Source organism: Vanacampus margaritifer, chromosome 13 (genome assembly GCF_051991255.1).
Source record: "Vanacampus margaritifer isolate UIUO_Vmar chromosome 13, RoL_Vmar_1.0, whole genome shotgun sequence".
NCBI lineage: Eukaryota > Metazoa > Chordata > Actinopteri > Syngnathiformes > Syngnathidae > Vanacampus > Vanacampus margaritifer.
Genome location: NC_135444.1, coordinates 15,166,481 through 15,192,412, shown reverse-complemented (window position 1 = coordinate 15,192,412; position 25,932 = coordinate 15,166,481). Strand labels below are relative to the sequence as shown.

The following is a 25,932-nucleotide window of genomic DNA, read 5'->3' as shown; positions in this document are numbered from 1 at the left end:
AAACTAGGAAACAAGAATAGTTTATTTGCAAGGAAGAGGAACAATTGCAAAGTGTCGATGCACAGAATGCAGTGTAGATGGTTTTCTTGTCAACATCTGCTTTCATCTACGTCACACTTCTATGACGTCATATTATTTACAGGCCAAACTAATCAATCAATAGGTGGTCTAGTTTTAGTGCTGTCCCGCAATGATTCACTTGTTGTCGTTGTTGTCGCTGTCTCCAGTTCATTTCACTTTATGTGCTTCCAAAGCTGCTGGCAGATTGAAATGCTGTGACTAAGCAGCCGTAAAACAATACATTCTGTAGCGCGGATGGGCCGCCATGACGGGAATGCCACTCTCCTGCCCGCCTCGCCATCTGGGTGCGACTATTCCCGACACTCCTTTCAACAGCCTGGCTCCGAGCCAGCGCCAATCCATGCTTGAACGTCGTCTTCCTCCATCCCGTAAGCGCAACATTTGATCCATGCTTAGCGAATCAAATCTATGAATACAACTAAATTAGATCAAAGCGCCATTTTCTCTTTTGCCTTCTCAGAAACAGTTTGTGAAACATGATATTGGAGACGGACGCTTCTTGACTAGTTTAAAGGGGAAGTCAACCCCCCCCCCAAAAAATTTTCTAAAATATAATCTAAATGCAGCGTTTTGATTAAAGTGGAAGTCAACCTTAAATATTTCTTGACAATAACATGTTATAACATGACATAATGATTAATGTTACATTTGTGAAATATGAGTTATGAAGCAAAATCCAGCCATTGTAGCCATCTCAGGGGGCGGCCATTTTGCTTCTTGCTGCCGGCTGAAGCTCACCTGTTTTCTGAAGCTGAGCTGTGATTGCTTGTTATCTGAGACCTGAGCAACTGTGTCATTTTCCCTCAACAGCAAGTGGCAAAATGGCCGCCTTTTGATATTGATAAAAACTGCTGGATTTTGCTGCTTAACGCATTATCAGCAAGGATACCATATTTAGACTAGTGGGGGGCTGTATAGAACATATTGTCAAAAAAAAAAAAGGTTGACTTTCCCTTTAATATTACGTTTGTGGAATAAGAATTAAGCAGTTGTTCAGGACTCAGGTAACGACCTATCATGTCTCATATCATATCATGTATCGTGGTTCGTTCAAGGTTGCAGACGTTCACAATTTTGAACATGTTCAAAACTTCCTTGTGACAAAAAAATGTTTGCGACCATTAAAACTGTGGCCGAATGTCTTCGTGACCTTTTGTGACTTTGGACAAACCCTGATGAAAAACCAACCAATTACAGCTTGTTTCTTTGGTCATGTGACATTTGTAAGCTGAGCCATGATAGGTCGTTACCTAAATCCTGAGCAACTTCTGATGTCATTTTCGACAAAAACATCAAGATTTGCAAACACTCGCAAACCTTCCTCGCTTATAGTGGGATACGAGCTTTAGCTTCCCGATATTGGCCCCTAGAGATAAAACGAGTGAATGCCCAAAGGCTTCCATTCCTCTCAGTTGGTTTACCGACCGCATTTGCAGCAGCTGAGCCGGGCAACCACGACATACTGTTCCTGTCGAACCCACTCGTGAACCAGCTGCGTCCGCCGGGCCGGCTTGAGTTTTGCCCATCCTCCGCGGTGCATTTGATAGCGCTTTAATCAGCGCTCTTCAATTATGTAATTACAGCCCAGATTGGACTTGTGTTGTAAGAACCACTGGAAGGGCTCGTTTTGTCTTTGAAATGGAATCATCCCAATTTCATTCTATTGAGCACGAAACAGAAGCTGATAACGGTGCTTTAATCAATGGAGTGTTGTTAGTGTCAAGTGAAATAAGTACATATGGCACATGCTGAGCTTCTGCACTCAAGAATCAATGGCGAGTTTCTTCTACTGCAACATGGAGGAGTAGCAAAGCGATTGATATGAAGGTGGGTTGACGGGCAGAAAGTTTGAAAATATTCCATCCCCCTCCACACGATCCGCTCCAAGGTTGACCTGGGATTTATTGATTAGATGGTGTTGAAGAAAAATGATCTTTTCCTCCGCGTGTTCGTTTTCTTTCGGGTAGTGAGAATGTTGGTTATCCGAATGCAGGCTGGAGATCGATGAACAGTTACTTCGAAGCTTTTATTTCTACAGAATATTCCGGGCACAAGTGAGTTCCAGACATTGGCTGCAGCCTCTCACAAGTGCGAAGATTTCAGAGGGCTTACACCATTCTTATACTATCTTGAAGGGCAGTACCACAAAGCCCCCAGCAAACAGCCCACCCGGAGTTCACCGGACATGAGATACTTTAAAGACATCATACTAACACATTGACTTCAACCACAGACAAATGGTCTATTGTTGTGGAAATAGAGGAGGTCCTCCAGACATGCTGGCAAAAATAGTGACAACACTCACAAAGACACATCCACAGATAAAAGTTCTACTGAGGAAATAAGGAAATTAAAACATTTATGACTAAATCTGGGCAGAAGACCCTCTTCAATGGGAAACAGTGGCTCATTTGCATTTGATCGAAACACGTGGGATCCGTTTTGAATTTGGAGGGAAAAAAATGCATATGATGCCTAACTTCAATTATGCGTTTAAATTACAAGTTGTTGGATCCCCTTATTGTTTGTATTATTCCCTTCTAATTGATCCTAAACTCCTCGGAGGGGTGCAAGTACGCTATATATTCATGAGATCTTGCTGAGCGCGAGGGATTTTAAATGTTAGTCCTCCTCCGTGTTGGGCTTAACGAAGCGGAGGTCAGGCGGCGGTCAGAAAGTCTTGTTGGACTTGTTGTCTTCATTACGGCTTTTTTGAACGCTTCGCTTAAAGGCTGACGAAGACCAGCTGCCAGCCGACCAAAAAAGATGTCGCATTTGACTTTGTTAGGGAAATGTTAATTGGCGCTAGGCTGCTGTTTTCCCGCTGACCTTTCGCTTGCTTTTCACTTGGGATCACTCACAGAATTCGATGGCTTCGTCTAACTCATGTGGACATAAGCAGATTCCTAAATACATCCTATCCCCTGATATGTGAATGACATATATATTCTGGGGTGATCTCGATGACACACTAAAACCGTCCTATTATGAGAGGAACGCGTGATATTTTTCCCAAGCTGTCATCTGAAAGGGACGTCAAATCCTTGAATCCCCCTCGTTTGCTTTCTGCATCGTTGAAACTAATAAATCAGCATGAGCGCGCGCCCGCGTGTAAGCGTGGCAGGCTGGTGTGATGAGATTGCGCCTAACGGACACACACACGCGCTCGCCTCCTTCATCGGGGTTGCCTGTCAAAAGTGTTTGATTAGACGACGTCTGCTGAGATCCTTTTTGTCAACTTCTCGCTTTATTCCAGGCTGCTTGTGAACTGCTGCGTGTGCGCGCGTGTGCGTAGGCGTGCACTCATAACCCCATTAGGTACACTAGCTAAACAAAAAGTCTGATGCACAAAGACATCTACAGTCGCATGTATGAGAGCGCAGACTTCCGCCAAGGCTGACTCGTTTGTTTGGAAATTTAGGATTACGCCGGGTAGGCAGTTCCACTCCAGCTTGCTTCATTGCCAGGCCATTTTTTTTCTCCAGCAATTCCAGTGAAATTACATTTTCATCAGATAAACCTTGCTTTTCTAACTAAAAATATCAATACAGATGTCACAATGTCGACAGTTTGGGTTTTATCGCGGTTTTGATGCCACGGTACGATAATGATTGGGACGGCTCACAGTATTGGCCTCACACAGCCTGTGCATTTTCCAACACAGGTTTTAATCAAAAAGACATCTTCAAATATATAATACTGTGCATTTTTGTATTTTCCAAGCAACCTGCAAAAACAAAATTACATTTTAAGCAGAACAGCTCATTAGGCACATTTAATACAGTGAATATTTTGACATCCCTTTTTATCATTTTTTCTCCCTCCATCAACATCATCTGGTGGGCCAGATATAATTTGGTGCCAGGCCAAATTTGGGCCTGCGGAGTCGCAAGTTGACAACCACTGCTGGTAATCAGGCCCGGAGTGGGTCATCTGAACAACCGGGTGATTTCACACTAGGCCGGGCTGTTTTGATGAGTCATGACATTTAAATGTTTTATTGCTTACTAATACGAATGTACTACTAAACATCAATTACTATTGGTAGGCATCAAATAGATGTTTCGTTGTTTGAACAATGCGTAAAACGGACTATATAAAAGTCTTCTCCGTTAACTATTTATCATATTTTAATTATTATCTGGGAAATATCCCCTACTGACAAAAATATGCCATATTAAGTCACCGGAATTTGACTCTGGCACGATTAGCGAATCTGAATTTTATTCAATTGCGAAAGGGGAGACACCTATAGTTAAGGCTCTGACCAATATTTTTGAGCTGTTTTACACTTTACAAGACCCGTTTCTTGACTCAAAGTTGGGTCAAATTGACCCAAGTAGAGGATCAGTCCATTTTTGACCCATAGTTAGGTTATTTTTTACCTAAATGTTTTTAGAGTGTATAAATGTACGAATTTAAAGCATTGTGACCGGATGTATCAAATATGACACAAATCAAAAGTCATATGTGGAAGTTTAACAACCCCCCCCCCCAACCACAACAAAGCATGCTAGGAAAGCCTTTGTGGTGATCGCAAAGTTAGCGTCACCGTCAGTCCGCTAAGAAGCCTACCGGATGTGGTGTGAAGTTTCAAAAAAGAATGCTAACTAGGAGTGAAGTGTTAGCTGCCTGAATGATGCTAGCTTAACAGCCTTTGTGTTGAAATGAGTCTTACTTTGGCCCTGTTGCTAATGTAACAAATTGACACAACAACAAGAACATGCTAAGCTAATAAATAATAGTTATAGAAGATAGTAAGTCTTTTTAAAATAACTTGTGTATTGTCTGTCATTAGACTATGTAGGTGTTCCTAATAAATTGTATGCTGTATGTTTTATATAGCATGTAGCCTTATAAATAGCAAGTATGTGAGCGAACATGTCAGTGAGGCTTTGATGGCGTGCCGTCGCGTAGCCGGCGCATGACAGGTGAGCTGAAGAGCACGTGGAGTGGGATGAGCGGAGTGGACGTGAAGACAACATTGTGAATTGATGACAGGCGGCAGAAGCGCTGCTGGCAGACATTGCCCAAATGCCGCTCGGCTCCTCTCACGCACGCTGTCATCACGCTTTCATTTCCAAGAAACACATTGATCCTGTGACGGGTCCGCTGTCATCGCCCACCCGCGGCCTCACGCTCAAATCAGAGCCACTTTGTTTTTCCTTTTCTTTTTTAACTCCCTGGCTGTGTCTGATGTTGTCGTAGCGCATCGTCTCAAAGGAGCTCGTAAATAATTTGCGCCACGCTGGCTGCAATCGCTCTCGTTTGCGGTGGCGAAGACTTTCTCGGTGGGGTTTTCTGGCTCCGGGTTCCTGTGGTGTCAAAACAGATCTGTTTCACATGCAGGCGGGGGCCCAATTACTCAATGCCTTCAGCTATACCTAGATGGGGGCTCTTTGCATCGCCGGCATCTTGTCCTTTGCTTCTAAGTGGCGCGGTGACACAGATTGGTCATCCCGTAAACTGGCATTTCCTCATTTAGTTTGGGCTAAATTTCTCCCTCGGGAGCTACTTGATGCGCCTTCCTGCTTCTCTTCACCCCCCCACCCCCCAATCATCCAACTAAGTTTAAATTATTACAATCAATTCATTTTTACTTTTTGTCAATTTGAGGTTTTTTTACTAACCGTTTTAATGTCTCTAAATTCTCACGTGTTGCATCACTGTTGCGTAACTTTCCGCAAAGCAACCGCAGAATGTAAAAGTATGACATTTAATTAACGCACAGATGGCTTTTAACAAGACAACAATGCCAAAACAACATGATAGGCCCACACTCTATTCATCATCTGGCCCCAAACAAACAAACATTAGAATGACATTAACTGCGATTGGCTTGCGACCACATCTGAGTGTATCTTTTGCCCGTCGTCGGTTGGGAGTGACGACGACGGGAAAAATACTATGATGGATTGATGGATAAAAGCATTATAATGAACATATATTTGACAGGTGGGAATGTGTATAACACACTAGTCAGTTCTAAGGCTATTTATGATTGATGTGTGTTCCAGAAGAGCGATTGTAAAACCTGCCAATGACAGTCCAGACAGTCTGCTTAAAGAGAAACCCAAGTCACAGTAAGGGGAATAATACATGCGGACTGAGTCAATGGAATCCCGGATGGGTCCATTTACCGGCAAGAAATGTTTTATAGGTGTCAAGAAGAGGACAATGTTTTGTCAGCACAGGGATAAAGACAAAATTATGTATTTTATTTTATTTTTTTACAAATTAAAGCAGCTCCTATGTGCCACAAACAGTCTTGTTTAGGGCTTTACATGTCCTGTCACCCACTATTGCAGGGTATGCCATCACAAGTATGGCTTTATTGTTATGTAATGACCAAAAAAAAACAAAAAAAACTGCTTCGATGTTGGCAGTACAGTAGGTTAAGCTTCTATACAGCTTGTGTGTTAAGTGCCGTTTATAATAAACCAATGCTAATGAGGCTTTTGCTGTTAAAAAAAAAAAGTGTAAAATAAATTGAAGCTCTTAGTTAAGCTAAATTGATTAAAAACAAGTAAAAACAGCAACAAAGAAACAATAAATAAATAAAATCATCAAAGATGCAATGCAATTTTAAGATCACTTTTCAAAATTCAGAATTAAATTAAAGCAAATGCAAAAAAAAAGGTGATATTCTACTTAAATATTTGATATACACACTTTTGACATTTTTGGCTTGTCTTCCTACCTCTCAAATGCGTAGTGACTCATTTCCAATTTTTTGTACATTCTTTGTAGTATTAAAATTTTCAAACACTTTATTCATTTACCTGCTAATTCGCTGCTCATAGCTGGTTATTCTCCCCTGTAACGTAATTCAAGCCAAACTTGAAAAATGCACAGTACCACATTTTTTTTGTTTTTTTTATATTTTAGCACTTTTTTCTGGTGTTACTCATATAAATGTCATGTTAGCTTAGCGGCTGTGCTAGCTTCAGCGTCTTCTCCTGTTCTCTGTTTTTGCTTAGTGATTCACACGATTAGCTACTCATCCTCCTCAAGTGATACTTGTCAGGAATGTATCTTATTCCTCGTCATGTAGGCAAACATTACTGACTTAAAGAGGCAGCTCTGTACTGTGTTTCGACACGCTGGCTAGCCAGCCATAACTGCTGCCGACTACGCTAACTAAGTTAGCCTAGCGCCTAGCATTGCTCCAGTAGTTCCTGAGCAGCAAGGAAAGTAGGGAGGATGAACTTCTTGCTTTAAGACTTACTTTCTGACATAGGCAGCTGACAAGATTTACTTGATTGTCTAATAATTAGAAATCAAGTAAATCTTTGAAACGTGTACACAAGCAATTCAAAAGTCACTTTGCTATTGAAGAGGGTCTTCTGCCCAGATTTAGTCATTACTGTTTTAATTTTTCTTATTTCCTCAGTAAAGCTTTGTGAGTGTTATCGCAATTTCTGCCAAGTGTCTGTAATCAATGATGTTTTTAAAGTCTTATCGTCATGACTGGGACCTCATCTATTTCCAAAACAATGGGCCATTGTCTGTGGTTGAAGTGTCTGTAATCAATGATGTTTTTAAAGCCTTATCTCATGTCCGGTTAACTCCAGGTGGGCTGTTTGGTGGGGGCTTTTGTGGTACCGCCCCTTCAAGATAGTATAAGAATGTTGTGAGTCCGCTGTAACTTCGCACTTGCGAGAGGCTGCCACCATTGTCTGGGAACTCGCTTGTGCCCGGAATATTCTGTAGAAATAAAAGCTTCGAAGTGACTGCTCATCGATCTCCAGCCTGCATTCGGATAACCAACATTCTCACTACCCGAAAGAAAACGAACACGCGAAGAAAAGATCATTTTTCTTCAACACTATAATTGCAAGCCGAGTTGCTACGCTAAACGGCTAAATAATACCGAAATGTTTTTTGAGCTGACGCTCCCCCTTCTCCTCGTCAATCTGCTTCCGCCTCCGTCCTTCTGTTTCCTGTCACCAAAGCCTCATCGAGTCGGCTGACAACCGGTGTCACACGCCAAGATTCACTTTTCACTCTCATGTTACTGTTGTTGCATTTTGATTTTTTTTTTTTTGTCCCCTCGTCCCGTATAATGGGCTCCCCTAATAATCAGACAACCATGACACATCTCTCCAGCTCTTAAAGATGACAGGTTGCAACTGTCAGCCACCCAAACCACGACGTGCACGCATGGCTGCCGTTTTGCCGGGCTCAAAGTGCCTCACAACCCATTTCCTAGGCTCTCCTCCCCGCATGTTTCTGTCAGGATGTGTAATCCCTCATCACCTCCTCCAAAGTATTTCACATCTCTGCTTCCTGCTGTCAGAAAGAGGCGACATCTCTCGTCGCTGCATTTTCGTCTTTTGTTGAGATGCAGCTCTACTATACTTAACATGTTAAAGGTCAGCGCCTCCTCATGGCTATCGTTCCATTCTCGTGGGTTTTAACCCGCTTTGAATGGCGCCGGAGCTCCTTGTTGCGTGAGCTAATCTCTCCGAAGACGTGGCACAGATACAGTCTGGTAGCTCTGAAAACACGGCGCTTTCCAGACAAACATCCCCTCATTACGCAAGCAGACAAAATGCCTCGATCACGATTACGCCGTGAGTGACGAGCACCCGGATGTGATGCTTAAAGATGAGGTGTCGGCAGCAGCTGTGATCTTTCTCGGTGCCGGTTAATTGCCGTGCAATTCATCCTGTAAGCTACACTCTCAAATGAGCATTCCTGACTTTCAAAACTTGAATTTTAACACCTGTGCAGGGAAGCAACAACTTTTAATGAGATTGACTGTTGATGAGAGCTACATCAAAACATTTTGCTGTGGTTTTATCTCATTCACTGCTGTGGACTTTTTTTCCCATCATACTGAAGCTGTAAATAACTATTATTATTATTATTTTTTTTTTTATAACAAAACCGAACCAGAATTATTATAAGTCTTTTTAAAAGCGGACATTTTTGATAGTTCTTCTCATACCTAATACCCAATATACCAAATAATAAATGGCTGTGGAAATGCATCTATAGCCAATAATAGTTGTGTCGTACCCCAGCACAAAATAAGCCAATTTCTTTATGCGCTCCTCCATAATGAATTGCATGTATTCAAGCCGAAATTGCCGGTCATCCCTAATTCTGCGCTTCAGATCTCAGCAGCAACAAGATTCAAAGTGAGCAAAGCGCGATGGGAAGTCGGGCCGGGTGGCGTTGGCAGCTCCCGTCGGCGCAGGATTAGGGGGCCGGGTCGGTGAAATAGGCCAGCGAAAATATGGACAGCAGACTATGAAAGAGAGACGGCGTCGGACAGCGCGGCGCATTTCATCAGGGCGTCATTATGCGCTAATCCTGCAATACATGCTGGCGGTGTGTGTGTATAACGGGATAATTATTGGCTGGGGACACTTGTGGATATTGTTTTGCACCTCGGGGCACCAAGGCAGAAGCTCGAATGTGCAGTCTTGTCAGTATTCGGGAGACTTTGAATGAGTAGCTATAGGAAAAAGTAAAAAAAAATAAACGGTAAACGGTATTTTTCAACTCTGCAGTGAAGTATAATTTTATGTTTACTTAAGTCACGATGGTAACTAGTACCAAATATAGTGGCAACATGACAATTATTATTTTTTATTTTATTTATTGATTTATTTTTTATTTTTTTTCCCCTGGAGAGCTCAGTATTGTTCATTCGGTAATTTTACCGATTTGACATGTCATCATCATTGCGCTCCTTTTATTTTATATATATGTTTTTTTAATTTTAATTTTTTTGGTTTGTGGGTGAGTATGTGTAAGTGCGTGCGTGTGAGTGTATTCATTAGTTCACCTAAAACCTATTAAAAAATCCCATACCGTTCACCTAAACCGAACACTTCCAGCCAGAGTCGTGAGGCCGTCAGGAGACCCAAGGAAGGACCAAAGAAAAGACAATCATTATTTTTGAAATAAATGTACCTGCCTAATGCTAACAAAGCTAATTAGCAATATAGCACCATGTTTGGCATTTACGTTTACTTCACACAACTTTCTGTTCGAGGTGTCCTGGCTGGTCCACCAATTTTGTCAACTAATAAACATTTCATGTCATTGATGCTATATGGACTATTGATAACGAATTATTTTGAAAGTTTTGATCATGAGACATCAGCTGCCATGCTAGTCATGTATTCCTTGCTCTCATCTGTACAATCTCGCCTTTCTCGTGAAGACAGACAACTGTCGGGTGGTTCACATAGTTGACTACAATAATATCTAAATAATGCCACAACGCTAACTAGAATTTGACTCGGTAAAGCACAGCAAACTGATTGTAGAGGGGAAGCTCGCATCCATTGACAGAGAGCAAAAAATATTCCTTCCTCGTGTGACATTTCAAGGACCTCTTCTTTGGCTGTGTGAAATTGGTGAGCCTGCTGTCTGGCGAGTCGGCCTTTGGCGGAGGCGAATGAAGAGGTTAAAGGGCGTCGCGTTACGGCCGATCAAATTTCACATATCTGCTCATAAGGAGGAGGGCTTTCATGTCTGATTCCACGCGACATTTGAGCTAAAGTGTAAAGCATTATGTCGAGTTGACGGGTGAAGACGTTGGTTGCGCCGGCTGTAACACAACTCGCTTTTTTGTCCGACTGCCAGCTCGTCTCGCACCCTTCAAATTGCCTTCTCCTACATCTCACCTTCTGATGCATCTTCACAGACGTCCTCCCACACCTCACTTTCACCGCCTCACTCCGGCTGGATACTGACCAGCACCTTCCAAAATCATATTGAGTGAGCCTGGAGCGGACTTGCTAAATCATGGATTTTCTTTTTACAGGAGACGGGGGCAAGTCCGAATTTAATTGTGCACCTTCAGTGGAGTAGCTACCACGTTGTGCTGTGACATGCCAGGCAGCACTCGGGTCTAATGGAAGAGACATCGTTGTTATGTGTCCTCTTATTTGTATGTTGCTGCTGTTTGAAGGTTTCTATTAACTCTAGCATCTACAGCATGCTAATCTCTATTAGCCTGTTGCTAACATTTTACTTTTAAATTAAAACTAAGATAGCAGACTGTGATTAGATGAAATGATATGGATTGGTTTAGGGGTTGAACAGACGGGTCGACGTTACTCTTACGTTTATAGCTTGGAATTGATTAATCGCGTTAGCATTTCGTCCTCCAATGGGCCAATTTACTCGCCTGTCCTCTGACCTCACATGACTAAAACGCCCAATTCACACTGACTGCGGAAAGGATGCGTTGCGCGAACTGTCCGTGTCCGTAAATCTGTACCCGCCAAACCACAAGATCACGGGGGTTCACGCTGGAGAGTTTACGCGATAACAACCGTGTATATAAGAGTCCTATTGGTAAACAATAGCCACACTTGCCTGTTGTCACATCGATTTGCTTTTGGACATTATTTCTGGGACTTCTACCTTGGCTCTTCTACCATGGGTAAGTACGTTTTGTGTTTTAATAGTGTTATTTTGTCATGTATAATTTATTCTGACCTCTTTTTTGTCTTAAATGTCCGACTCATGTCATGCTATGTAGTTAGCTAGCTTCCCTCCCCCCCGAAAATGAGTTTGCAAACGGTTTTATTTTGAAATACACCGGATCTACCTTGATGCCGACGCTCAAATTCCTGTCCGGTTCGTGTAATTTCTGTAGCTTTGTGAAAATCCGCATGCGGCGTCTGGGAAAAAATCGAACGCTTGCGGAAACCTTCCTCAGCGCCGCATCCCCTCCGCACGCTACTGCAGCTGGTGTGAATTGACACGCAGACTCGAATGCGTTCTATTCCTTGCGGCGACCGTACGGAAAACGCACCGCGTCCGTTCCGCAGTCGGTGTGAATTGGGCGTAACGCTCTTTGGTACAGGCCAACTAAGTGACAGTCTTCAGACATCTGCATGGGTTCGATAGTACGAAAATATGATGTTAGTGGATTAGAATAGCAGTTAGCCTTGCTAGCTTTGCTATTCTGATCACTGCTATTCTCCAAATATTCAAACTAGGGCCGCTGTAGAGCGAGGCAAAGATGCTCGCACGTTTTTTTTAATAATGTTTTATTTCGTCTCTCTACGTGACAGGTTTTCCCCAATGCCGTATGCGTCTGGAACTCAACCCCCTCGACGAACGGGGAATTACTGTGGTAGTAGGCGTAAATTCGTTTTACAACTCTGTTTACCCGGATTCAGCTTGCTATTGACACTTTTCCAGTGGACAGCCAACGTTCAAGGTCTGTCTTTTATTTGTCTCCCTCAGGAGAAATTTGTTTTGGAACGAGGGACAGCTGCACGCATGAATACAATACGAGTGGGTGGGAATGCTTGTTGGCTCTTGGCTCCAGCTCACCCTAACCCTTATAGATAGGGCAGGTATGGAAAATGGGGATGAAAGCAAATTACAGACCGCTGTAGAAAATGCGATCAGATATTTTGGATCGGTTTAACATTTATGATTGCTGGCCCTTGTGTTTCTTCAGAACCTAGAGGTAAAATTCCTTGTTGTTTTTTTGTTTTAAAGTTGTGTCCTGCATATTGTGAGCCCCCAATCTGGCATTTCCCCCCCCCCCCCCCCTTCAAAAATCTTGCCTCCTCGAACCTGGAAATGTATTCGAGACCAGTGATTCCCAACCACTGTGCCATGACAGATCATCTGGCGTTCCACAGGGAAATTATTCCATTCCGATTGTTCTAAAAATCTATTTATGCCAACAATGTATAGTAACAATCAAGTGCTCTTCCTAAAGATGGTAAACTGTACAACTACCCTAAGGATCCACCTGTTGTCACTTTCCACACTTAGTAAACCGATTATTCCAGTATACAGGCTGTCCCAAAAGTACCAATAAACACTTCTTTTTAATCTGTTTTGTTTCAGGTGTCTTTGCAGTATCTGTAAGCGTATCATTGGAGGCAATGTAATTTGCTCCTACTGAGTTCTTTTTGGGGATAGTAATTGATGGAGTGGTGTTTCCGTGGCCTCATCCCTGCCTGTCCGTCTGTCTGTCAGTTTGACTTGACAGTTGCTGTCAGCCAATCGTCTTCAGGTTGGTAGACACCATGCGAAATAGTCTTTCTGCTGGCCTCGTTTAACAGATGCACCCCTCTCACCTGGGACCTTCAGCGATTCCATCAGTGCCGCGTTATTACACGCGCGCAACTTTCTCCACCTCGCCGCCGTCGAGCCATGAATTATGGATGGTTGCCACTCGGGCAGCACCGCGAGCGGCCGGCGCCACAGGATTACTTTCAATTTGCGCACCGCTACCCACGCTCCCTCGCCGAACTTGTCGGGCCTGCTTCCTCACGGGACCTTCGGGGGGTCTTATTTAGATTAGCGCCTGAAACTCGACGCTAGGCAATCATATATGAAGGTTGAGGAAGGAATTACCAAGGAACTGAGTGTGTCAGAAACAATGCTCAGGTAGTGATTCCATTTATTCATCCATGTTTGACATGTTTTTGGGGTGATTTTCTGTGACATTTTTTACAGTGAAAATATGTACCTTAGTTCAAGAAAGGGTATCAATGCTATATTAGCTTCTCATGCTAGCCTCTCTCAAACCTCTGGCTGCTTGTGATCAAGAGCTGCATTTGACAACGATGGTTAATTTTATTACGTACTCATTTTGGAAAGTAAAAATGAAAGATGTTGAAGCCCTTTTTCACACTGCACTTAGCAGGACACATGGCATTAATGAGCCCATTTATTGTGTATGTGGTGAGGGGCAGATACCACGGAATAGAGCGTTGCTGGGCGTCGCAAGATGGCAAGGCCCCACCAATGGGGAAAAAAAAGAAGTTTTATTCGACAATGGCTTCATCGTGAACTCAGACAAGCGATTCCAATGGGAACTGGCAGAGTGATTTATACTTATTTATACATAACATCATGAAGACAATGCAGGAAGCCTCAATAAATGGAATATCTCAGTGTCCTGTGCTTTGGGACACACAAGAGATGACATACGATAAAAATATTAGGAAGACACTCCTCCCTGCTCAGTATGAAATATACCTTAAATTGGTCTTGTGGTGGAACTGTAGCTTAAGAACGAGATTCCTTTCACTCTTTTCAACAATGAAAGATGCCTCTTGTCAAGATGCGGTCTACTTCTCCTCTAAAAAAAAAGTTTGCGTTTTTACTTCCTGGACTTCCATCATCCAGCCATCATTTCGACTTTTTGGCACTTAGTGAGTGCAGTGTGAAAAGGGCGTAATCTTACTAAAGGCGGGTTAGAGGTAATACTCCAGCTTCCGGTCACATTCCCAAAACACGCATGTAAGGTTCACGAAAGACTCTAAATTGTACATAGATGAGAAAGTGAGTGCCGACCAGTTTAATCCTTTATAAGAACGCCTTTGAGAATGGATGAATGGATAACTGACTGGACAGCGACTTCATATAATATTAAAATGTTGCTTTCACATGTTCCGGCTAATTAAGGTTTTATGATGGCAACAGTTGTACTCTGTGGAATTCTTCCCACAAATTGTGTCCGTACTGTTTTTTTTTTTTCCGAAGCAAATGGAAGTTGCCCTCTTCTTGCACCATTGTTGTCCCTTGATAACTGCTTCTAATTGGCAGCCACTTGGTAGCAAGCAGCCAGACGAAAGTAGAAAAGGACATGCGTCCTGTTAATAAAGCCAACTAGAAAGGACAGCGGGCGCCTGCAGGCTTCAAGAAGGATTAGAGCGCGTTTCTCGGGCTTATGATGCTCAACCTTGGATGTGCGGAAAGGACAAGAAAAGAGCGAGGATGCGATGTTGATGTTGTTGACAGTGTGTGTGTGTGTGCCCGAGAACATTTTCGTAAACAGCTACCGTGCAGGTCAAGAGCATGCGTGCCTCTCTGTGGGGCACAAATAACTGTAAACAATTTTGTTCAACTGTATGTGATTATGAGGCGGATCCAGAAAGTATTCACGGCACTTTTTCAGAACTACTTCTTACTGTATTATTCAACAGGCTGCATTTTACATTCATTTGAGTCCGTAACAGCAATCTTGAGTCCGATTTTTGTCTCCCCTATCCACCTTCCATTTTTAGAGAAAAATGTTACCTATGATTAATGAATGGACTTTTAATTACTATTAGTCAGCTGACTGAAACCCATCACGTCTCATGGGGGTTTTTTAAATAAAGACTCCCACGACAATTAAGTCCACCAACCGTGTAATAGTTCTCAGTTGATGGGGCGTGGTAGTGTGTTAGTGCTACAAAGTGGGATGCTAATGAAAGCCAGTGTGTGAGGTCAGGTTTTGCTGCTGCTGCTGCTACAACAACATGCAGAGTGCAAAAGGTTCTGTGTGTCCTTCTTGGCGGGCCAAGTTGTGCCAGTGCGCGTTACGGTGACGCTCGGCGTTCCCTCAGCGAAGCGCCGTCGAGATTTACGTCTCTTTCTTCGCTTCGCCTCCTTCATGCTAACTCGCAGTGACTCCGCTTGGAGCAATGGGGCGAATGGGAAGGTTTGTTATGTGGTCAGTAATGTCTGCTAGGGTACAGTGATGCCTCAAAATGCACAACATAAAAAATATAACTCTCTGAGTTTCCCAGTCATATATATATATATATATATATATATAAATACTTCTACAACTTTTTTTTATTATTACGTTTAATGTGTTAGCCACTCTGTTTGCATAAGCTTCTATCAAAAGAAGGTCGTTTTAGTTCAGATGCATTCTCAAGGGAATAATAGAACTCGCGCAGACATTTGCGAATCAATCCATCGCTGGTGTTTGGGATAATCTCATTTCAAATTGGGAGAGTGTGTTGCAGCATTTAATGTCTTTTAATAAGAAGACCTGCAGGACTGCATCGTAAAAAAAAAACAACAAAAAAACACAATTGAAGCTAACTAATTAAAAAAGGAATGATAGAGACACAAAATGCGGCCTCCTACTGAAGGCATTATTTGATTACTTTATTAAGTGTAATATTTTGCGTGTTCAAATAAATTGCAGAATTGAGATCGTATGAAAAAGTTCCCTTAAGGAGTTTATTTAACATTCGAAGGTGATGTTTAAGCCTCAAGTGTGTGACGAATATGAAAACATACAGATGCTTTATACTTGAAAAAAGAATACTCCCGCCCTTAGGCTTGACAAAGAAGTAGTGTTCTTAATAAGCAGACATGATGATACTGATACGATTATCGAAGCTTTCTACCAGGCACCAAGAAATTATGTAGACAGGCTTTGACCTTGGACCTTCAGTTTTTACGACATAATGAGTAATGGCATGAGAACTTGACTACCTTTAAAACATACACATTCTTATCTCAAGAGCTGGAAGGGAGTGAAAAGTTCCAATATATTTCACAACAACATTATCACAGTGTTATTCCTTTAACTACACAGTTATATGGCATCTATATACTTACAAGTAAATTCATAAACAGTAAAAATATAAATTGAAAATGTTAAATGTCAACACTACCCACCAATGAATCAGTCGTGATGATATCGTACAACTTTATGACTTTGAATGAGATATTACTCTCTTACAACAGTTCTACACGTTCCTTTTATCAGTTAACAGTAATAAGTGAATAATTATGATTTGTTCATTTATTCATTTATCATGCTCAACCACCACGAATAGCCTTGCAAACAGTGGAGATAGCCGTTAGCGCGGCATGCTAACTAGCTAAAACACCAACAATAATAAATGAATTAGTTTGACTGTTTTATTTTCACTGAGCGAGATCAGCTATTTGTTAATTTCAGGTCATGTTGCGTCACGCTATTATATCATTTATTTAGTTGAAGTTACACAAAGTAGTTCGGAAATGGAAAAAAAAATGAAACCAATTGACTTTGTAGTCATTAGCGTTATAAGGGTTTTGGATGAGTGTTTGCTCCTGTTTGCACAATTAATGTCTGTTGACTGATTGTGTCATTTAATCACATTAGCATACCTGGAGGTTTGTGGTGACATCTCTGGTCTTCTCTTCTATGACCATTCAAACTTTCATGTCCAACTTTACAATGTTAAGTTTCTTTCAATGCCAAACGTGTGAGGTGAAGTGACAGCAGGTCAATCAAATTGCTTGATCGGAACTAACTAATAATATGAAGTATACTCTTGATCTGTGGGGAAACAAAGGATGTTATTTTTTTAGAACGCCTTGTATTATAAGAGATATTTGAAATCTGTTTACGTGTTACTGTTGTGCTTCCAATTATATAGCCAAGGTCAGAGTGTGCACGTTATTGGGTCACGACCGCACCGCGTAACTTAACCCCCCCCCCTCCCCCGTTATTGAACCGGTGCTGGTCGGAGGCTTTAGCTGAACAAGCCATGAAACAGTTGCCTCCAATTAAAGATTCATGGCTGCTTGTCGAGACACGTCGGTAGTCACCCCTTTGTGTCCTCTGGTTTCACTCTCATGTGTTGCGTATTGGACACTGGAGCAATTTTAAGGATCCATTATGATAATGAAAAAGCCACTTGGGACCTTTCGGAGTGCTGTTTCATATTAATTTGCATACAGTGTTCCAATCAGTTAGTTCTTATGGAGAAAAAAACAGATAGGATGGGGAACCAATTACTTGGGTACCAGGGACACTACATTTCTTATGCTTCTTGTTACACTGCACAGATTTACCAACTAATGAAGCGTTCCCATTGGCAAAAACCAGACCAGGTACTATTCTTAGTACGTTGTGTTGATGGCTGGTGTAAACCGTTGCTAAGCTCTTTTTGGTAGACCAGATACATGATTGTAACATTTTATGGAACAAAGATAAAAACAAAAGAAAACTAAAAGATCATCTATAGATGAGTATTATACTCCACATTCTCCACTTTGCTGTAGTGCCCTGTCTTTTGCTGCCCAAAGTCTCTTTTTGAATAACGCACATGCTAACATGACATTACCCACCCTTCTGCTGTGCAGCAGTGCTGGACACTGCAGTGCTGTGTTATGCTCCACATTCTCCACTTGGCTGCATCACCCTGTTTTGCTGTTGCACAATATCCCGTCTGAGGTAAAACACATGTAATGTAACCTTAACCTGTTGCTGTGTCTTAGTGCTGAACACTGCAGACTTATACTCCACTGTCTCCACTTTGATGCAGTGGGGCCATTTTTTTCAGACTGCCCATAGTCTCCTTTTTTAATCAACTCACGTTACAAAAATTTTACGTTAAGTAATTCTCCTGTACCATTGTGCTTGATGCTGTTGTATTATACTCCATAGTCTCCTCTTGGCTGCACCGGGCCTTTTTTTTCTCCAGACTGCCCACAGTCTCCTTTTGAATGACACACACGTTGCCATGATGTTATCATGTCACTGTACCATTGCGCTAGAGACTGTTGCATTAGACTTCATAGTCTCCTCTCAACTGCAATGAGCCATATTTTCCCCCACATTAGCCAACATGAGGATACCCTGTTGCTGCGCCTTAGCGCTGGACAATTCAGTGTACTCCACAGTCTCCACTTAGGTACAGCACTCAGTTTTGTGCTGCCCGCAGTCTCCTACTGAGTGCCACACATCTTATTTGTTCCAAACTCAACATTACTGTTTATTTGACTTAAAAGAAAAAAAAGGCTCAGTTTTCCACAATGCCCCTCATCCATTTTCTGGATGGCGAGATGTATTCTAATTCCAGTGTGTGTATTGTGTGCGGTGTGTGTGTACTCTTAGCGACTTGCAGGGCCTCTCAGATTGATGGACACAGGCAACGACTTCCCTCCATGTACATGACTAATGTGTTCCTCTGAGGGATTCGTCAGCACAAGACACACACACACACGTACACACTGTACATCAGTTGTGTAGTTGTGCAAGTGTAGCGACGAGTGGGCATGCAAGAGCGCAGTGTGAGAGCAGCCATTTAAAGAGCCCCAGAGCATGTTGCGCCTCGGCCTCGGAGCCTTTTTTTTGCCCGCCGACACCTACGAATACTCCCGAGCAAGCTTCCTGCTCATTTGTCATTTGTGGCGTGCACCTGCAGCGACGTTAGCAGACCGCCACACTCGTCAGACCTTCGAGCACTCTCTCGCCGAATATCACATGGCAATATTAGTTTATTATTCTCTACAGAGCGAAGGAAAATGTATCGAAGAAAACAAAACTAACGTTACATGCCATGCTAGGTGAACATGCGCGATCCAATAAGATCCAGTCGAAGAGATTTAGCTTTCCTCACTCATTAAATATTACACATGATGCATTTTTAAAAAAGTCTTTAAAACTACTACTGCCTGAAATGTGCCTATCAATTATTAACAATAATGTTGGTGGGTTCTTTTTAATCGAGTTTTCATTTGATCATTAGTAAGTGAGATGGGATTTTCTTGCTTTAGATTTTTTTGTAGTGTCAGATGTAAAAAAAAATAAGAATAAAAAACTTGAGATGACAAAAAAAATTCATTTTGAATGCAATCTGTTCATACTTTTTACTGTTATCTACAATAATAAGTTTAATCTTAAGTAATTATGTAAGCTTTATTTCTATAGCATACTTTGCAGATACAAATGTGCTGCATTATAGTACAAAATGGCAGTTGAAGTTATCTGTGTTGCCACTGTTGCCTTGAAAAGAAAGATTAGAGTATTTTCTTTCATCAGGATAAAAAAAAAGTATATTTCTATCTGTTTCTGTTTTGCAACAATTAGCATTAGAATATAAGCTATAGCTAAGTTTCATAATTATTCACAAATATATTTAGAACTGTGAGTAAAGCTTTTTTTCAACATGGCCCTGGTTGATCTCCTTTGCTCTGCTGCCACCTGTTGGCTGTTTTTTGTAATAACTACCATTATTTTTTTCAACCGTTGTTTACAGTTGAGAGGCTGCATCAAAACCTTCTGTATGCTCGAGCATTTAAAAAAAAAAAAATTTAAGAAACGTATAAATAAATCTTTGGGACACTTGAAACATTACTTTGAAAAAGTAACACATTAGTTGTTACTTCACAATGTGCTTATTTTAGAGTACCGCGTTACTTTGAAACGCGTTATTGACATCACTGGAATTGACAGGAAATGATGAAAAAGAAAATAATATTAATAAATACAGTACTAATGAACTGTTTGTCGCCACTGATGTTGGATAATGCTAAAAAAAGAACATGCTTGTATTTGTCTTTTATGCTCAACTTTTTTTTTAGAAGTCCACACTGTGTTAGGAAGTAAGTCAATAATAAATCCCACCAAATAACATTAATATTTCATGTGTAGGCTATAGTCCAGCCTGAAATGTTGTTTCAGTGGTGGGTCTGAAAAATGAGTTACGACAGAAAAATAGAAAACAGAAAACAATTTACCCTTGCGTGATTTGATTTTGTTAACTGTTGTAAGTCGGAGGACTCATTGATGTCATCAGGACTCATATAAACAAACATGGTTGACGGTTCGTCCCAGGACTTTCACAACATTATGCGCCCGCCTATTATCAGCACAAGAACGTGTTTAGTGTCCCTTTTTGCATAAGCGAGTGCCCTCCTGTCAAACGCAACTCCGTGGATGACGAGCGACTATCTGCTAAAGACCGTGTTTGAGCCTAATTTGTTGACTTGCATGCAGAGGATGTGGAGGCTGGAGCACATGTTGAGATGCAAATAAATGGTGCGTTGCGGGTGGAGGGAGGAAGGAGCCCCCCGCCCCCCTGCAGTTTCACTGCCCACTCTTCTGTCTAAATATGCCTCTATGTTGCCGTTCAACTTGTACTTGAAAGACACTCCTCTCTCCCTCTCAGTCTCGCTCCATCCCTCACTGCGGTGTTTGAATGGTGATTGAGGCTGCGGTTAAAAGCTGCCCACTTGGCCATCTGGATGTGCTTCCATTGGGATGCTGTAAGTCAAAAAAACAAAACAAAAACGGGTTTTTCTTTGATGTTTTGTAGGAAAGGTAAATCAGCCTAATCATGTCATTGAATGAACACCTACAATTCAACACTGATGCTAAAGCTGTATGCTAATAAGCACTCCGCTCGTTTGAATACATTATGACGGCCAAAAGGACACACATAACGGTGGACATTTTGAAGACTTGACTGTAAAATTTACGGTGCAATTACACCCTCTGATGACATCCCAATTAAACCTTTTTTTGATTAGTGTTTTAAATATGCAAGCCGCCGCAAAGCAGCTTTACAATATAATAGATGGATAGGACATGAAAATTTTATACAGAGGAGGTCCACAGCTGAGATTCACACTCAGAAGCTCGCCACTGTGAGACACACGCGCTAACACATCATTTTTGATGATTGAGACCCATTTCCTGTTCTGTGGTTTCCTCTTTGCTATCACACATACTTTGATTCAGCTCCTGTGATGAGAAAGTACAGGTGTACCTAATATTGTGGTCCGTGAGGGTATCACAGCCGGGGGAGGGAATTCTTTTTAATCCACATAACACCCCTCAAAATGTGTGAAAATCCGACGCCATCTGTCTGTCGCCGGCGTTTTTGCATGCACATCGTGCAGGTAAATAGCCCTAAAAGCAGCGAAGACATGAGCTCTTAAAGTCAACCCTCTGCCTGTGCGCCTTTTACTGTAAGCTGTTTGGCAAACACGGCTGTGGAATGAGAGCGGAAGAATATATAGGAGAGGAGAAACCTGTGAAAAACAAATGAACAGCAGGTGGGCTGGCAGGTGGTTGGCGGCCAAGACGTTCAGGTGGCGACGGCACACAGATGCGGTGTGTGTGCTTGAGATTGCATGAGGTGTGGGGATAATGTAGTATTTGGAGTGTATTTGAGAGAATGAGAGCCAGAGAGGGAGAAAGAGAGAGAATATGCCAGAGTGAATGAGAGAATGAAAAAACAAGCGAAAGAATGAGAGAGAAAATGGGAGAGAGAGAGAGAGAGAGAATGCCAGAGTGAATGAGAGACAGAATGAAAAAACAAGCGAAAGAATGAGAGAGAGAGAGAGAGAGAGAGAGAGAGAGAGAGAGAGAGAGAGTGAATGAGAGAGACAGAGAATGCCGGAGTGAATGAGAGACAGAATGAAAAAAATAGCAAAAAAATGAGAGAGCAAATTAGAGCGAAAGATCAAAGAGAGAATGAGAGAGTAGTTAGAATGAAAGAGAGAGCTATAGAAAGAATGATAGAACAAGAGTAAATGAAAGAATGAGAAAAGAAAAGAGAAAAGTGGGAGAGAAAGAATGAGGGAGAGAGAAGTGAGAATAAGAGAGAGAGAGAGAGAATGACATAGGTGAATGAGACAGACAGAATGCCGGAGTGAATGAGAGACAGAATGAAAAAACAAGCGAAAGAATGAGAGAGCAAATGGGAGAGAAAGAATGAGAGAGAGAGAGAATAACAGAGAGAGAGAGGGAGAATGAAAGAATGAGAGAGAAAGAATGAGAGAGAGAGAGAATAACAGAGAGAGAGAGGGAGAATGAAAGAATGAGAGAGAAAGAATGAGAGCGAGAGAATGACAAAAAGAGAGAGAGGGAGAATGAAAGAATGAGAGAGGAGAGAGAGGATGTGAGAGAGATGGGGTGAGAACGAAAGAGAGAAAACGAGAGACAATGAGAAAGGAGTAAATGAGAGAGAGCGAGATCAAGAATGAGAATGAAAGAGAGTGAGATAATGTAGAAGAGAGAGAGATACACAGAGATAAAGAATGAGAGAGAGTATGAGTAAGTAAATGAGAGAAAGAGGGAGAGAAAGTTAAAAAATGAGAATGAAAGAGAGTGAGAGAGAGCATAAGAGAGTGCATGACAAAATCTGTCTAATGTGGTGTTTTGTGCGTCTGGAGCGAAAGTGGTGTGTATGTGTGTATTTTGGTGTCAAGTTCGTGAGTGAGTGTGTGTGTGTGTGTGTGTGTGTGTGAACGTGACTGTAATGGAAATGTTCCGGAACAGCCGGCTGCCACATGTGATCAGACAATCATGGTGAAGCAGCATGTGGCTCATTATCCAAGGTTATTTTGAACAGCCTGTTCCAAGTAACTGGACTAATTGTCTTCACCATGCATCTTAATATTTCGTTTAAAAGTGTGTCAGCAGATGCTGACGACCGTTTCGACTGCATTCTGTTCTTTTTTTTATTTTGGAGGAATGTCTTCTTCCCGCCCAGACCATATGGCCTCAACGGTTGAAGAGCAGGCACATATGAACACGTCGCTATGACAACGTCAGGCATAGCTGCATGTCCATCCACTCCTATTTGCAAATGGAACTTTGCGCATTATTATTCCGAGATATGAGATGAGCATTTTAAATGTCAACACGCGGTGTTCTTGCAGACAGTCGGTATTGCGTCCAGGTTGTCCTCGGGCATCGGGTCCCTATGCGCTATACACCTCGAGGACCGCCGGACACGCTCCAGCGCCCGAGTGCTGTGTGACCCCACGCGCTACCAGATATGCTCTTGGAAGGCGACCGGGAAACTCGGGGAGGAGAGTCGGCGCAGCATTGTGGGTAGCCGGGCTTCAGTTTCCCGAAGATGTCTGGTATCATCAAAGTTCATCACATTATTACGAGCATGTGAATGTCAGAAACGTATTACACGGCCGAGATTTTGCTCCAAAAACAAATGTCAGCTGGCTGCTCGCGTCAAAGCAAAGGTTAGATGAAGCAGAAGTAATAATCGACTGGGGGTTAAAAGAGTGGGGAAAAATGTCACAGGTAATTAATGTTGTGATGTTGAGGATGAATCTGGCTATTGCTGGAATTACGGTTTTCACAATCTCAGGGTGAAAACTGAAAGTCAGAAGGAAGTTTTAAGAGTTTTACTGAAGTCACATCTTGATTGTTTAATCATAGCTGCTTTAGGTCAGTCTTTTCGTAGTCTTGGCTTAGTCTCCAAGTTGTTCAGTCTTTGCAGTTTACGGGACTAAACCAATAGATGAGCTCTAACAAAACCAGAACCAGGAACATTTACAAAAAATCTTAAAAGTGGGGAAACACCGGCGAAAATGGAGCTGAGCATGATGGGAAAATTTGCATTGTGGAAAAAAAATCCCTAAAGTATGTAGTCTTGTAAATAGTGACCCGTCTGAAACCAGGCTGTGAAAAACAAAAAAACCCTCTATAACTGGTCTTTAAATGTGAGTGTGAGATGATAAAATCCGGGTTCAGAAAGTAAAAACCCTGCCACAGCTTGGCTTTAGCCACAGGTGCTTCTACTCAACCGGCAGGTAAAGGACCCTGAGAGAGCTTGTTTACCTGTGAAGCATTTGTGGCTAAAGCCAAACTGTGGCTGGGGGTTTTACTTTCCGGACCTGAATTTGCCACCTCTGTTTTTCCAAGGGTCTTTCCCAAATCTTCGGTTGTATCTTAAAAAGCACAAGGAAGGAGCACTAACAACTAATCAGCTATTACAAGGTCCTGTATCTAGAACACACAGATTGGCTTTAGCCACAGGTGCTAAACGAGCTGGTCTCCACCTGTTGAGTAGAAGCACCTGTGGCTAAAGCCAATCTGTTTAGGGTTTTTACTTTCTGGACAAGCTGGTCTCCCATTGGTTGAGCAGATTTGTCGTGACCTAATCATTGAACCATTTGAGGGCTATACAAGACTAAAGTTAAATAAACAACAACAACAAACAACAACAACCTTTGACTTAAGCTTACTTACTTACCTTTAGCTATGGACACTGCAGTACTAGACTAGACTAGACTCCATGGTTTCCACAGTTTTTCGCTTCCTCCCACATATCAAAGTAAATACGGGAGACCATCGTTGTCCTCCATGCTAGCTGTAGCATGTCTCTGACTGATGCCCTTAAGGCTGTTGCAGTTTCTGACAGTACGAGATGGTGTCAAACTGACAGTGTCAATGCGCATCACGCACTGGCAAAAGGGGCCCTTTGGTCAATACAGTTTTCCTGCACAGAGAATTGGATGAATCTTGTTTTTGGTGTACTCCCTCCATTTTATCGACATAAACAAAAGCACGTCAGTTCCCCTTAGTCTTCGGTTCAGTCACTCTGTCACCAGTATTTGAGTGACCGCTGATGTAACCTAATGTGTCTGTCAACCTCTCTGTCCTCTGCTGGGACTGGGCCCCGGGCACCCTCTGACCAGCTTCTCTCTCTCTCATGTGGAAATGTGCTTAATAGGGCAGGCCTGTACCTTTTACATGCTTTAAATTCGCAATATTGATTTTGGTTAAAGTTGAGTAAATTGAGCCCAAAAGCAGTAGCTTCCTGATGACAAAAATGGATTGTTTTCCTTGAGTGCCTATACCAGGTGCCATTGTCTTCTTTTTTCCCATTCATTCCAGGCTGGCTAATAATCATTTCTGAATCAGGAGGATTTGCAAACTAGCGCCCGAGGTGAAGGACATTAAAGGAGTTATTAAGCCATCTGAAACGGGAGCAGGTGATCATTTTGAACGCCCGTAAAAGACACTTTCTCTTTCGCTGTATCATGTCAAAGTCATCCGCTCATTAAAAGCATTTGTCTCTAGTTTCCGTCCCTCGACTCAGAGGCAGAAGGAGATTTTTTTCCAGCCAGTCAACTCCTTTGACGAATGCTTTTCAAAGTGTGTCTGTTGGTATTTCGGGAGGGTTGTGCATATAAAGGGATGCGCAAACGTCAATGCACTATCCAAAGGATATAAAAGGACGAGTTAAGTATTGTATGTGCCTCAGCTGGGATGCATTGACTGTGATATATCAAGCCTGACGTGCTTTGATCAGTGGCCTTCTAGCTATTTGCAAGGCGTAAACGGCCGACTTCACACTCCTGCTGCGATAGGTCGGTTTGTGAAGTAAAAAAAACAAGTGATGTTGTTTGGATCGCTACAGGAGTACTCAGGATTAAGCTCAAAGGTATATGAAACGTTGAGGATAACATGGATAAAATGCGGATAGATACATTTGTATGGTCAAAAGGCGGATTTCGGTCGAGCCACTTTGGTTGATTGTGACATAAAATGGATAGTTCCCGGGTAAGCTAACAGTTAGCCTAGCTTCT

General features: G+C 42.2%; 1 protein-coding gene across 1 annotated transcript in view; it reads left to right on the top strand.

The window, feature by feature from the left end:
* lingo3a (leucine rich repeat and Ig domain containing 3a) overlaps window positions 1-25,932 on the top strand; it is a 37,260-nt gene that overhangs the window by 5,373 nt on the left and 5,955 nt on the right. The gene's annotated exons all lie outside the window — the stretch shown is intronic.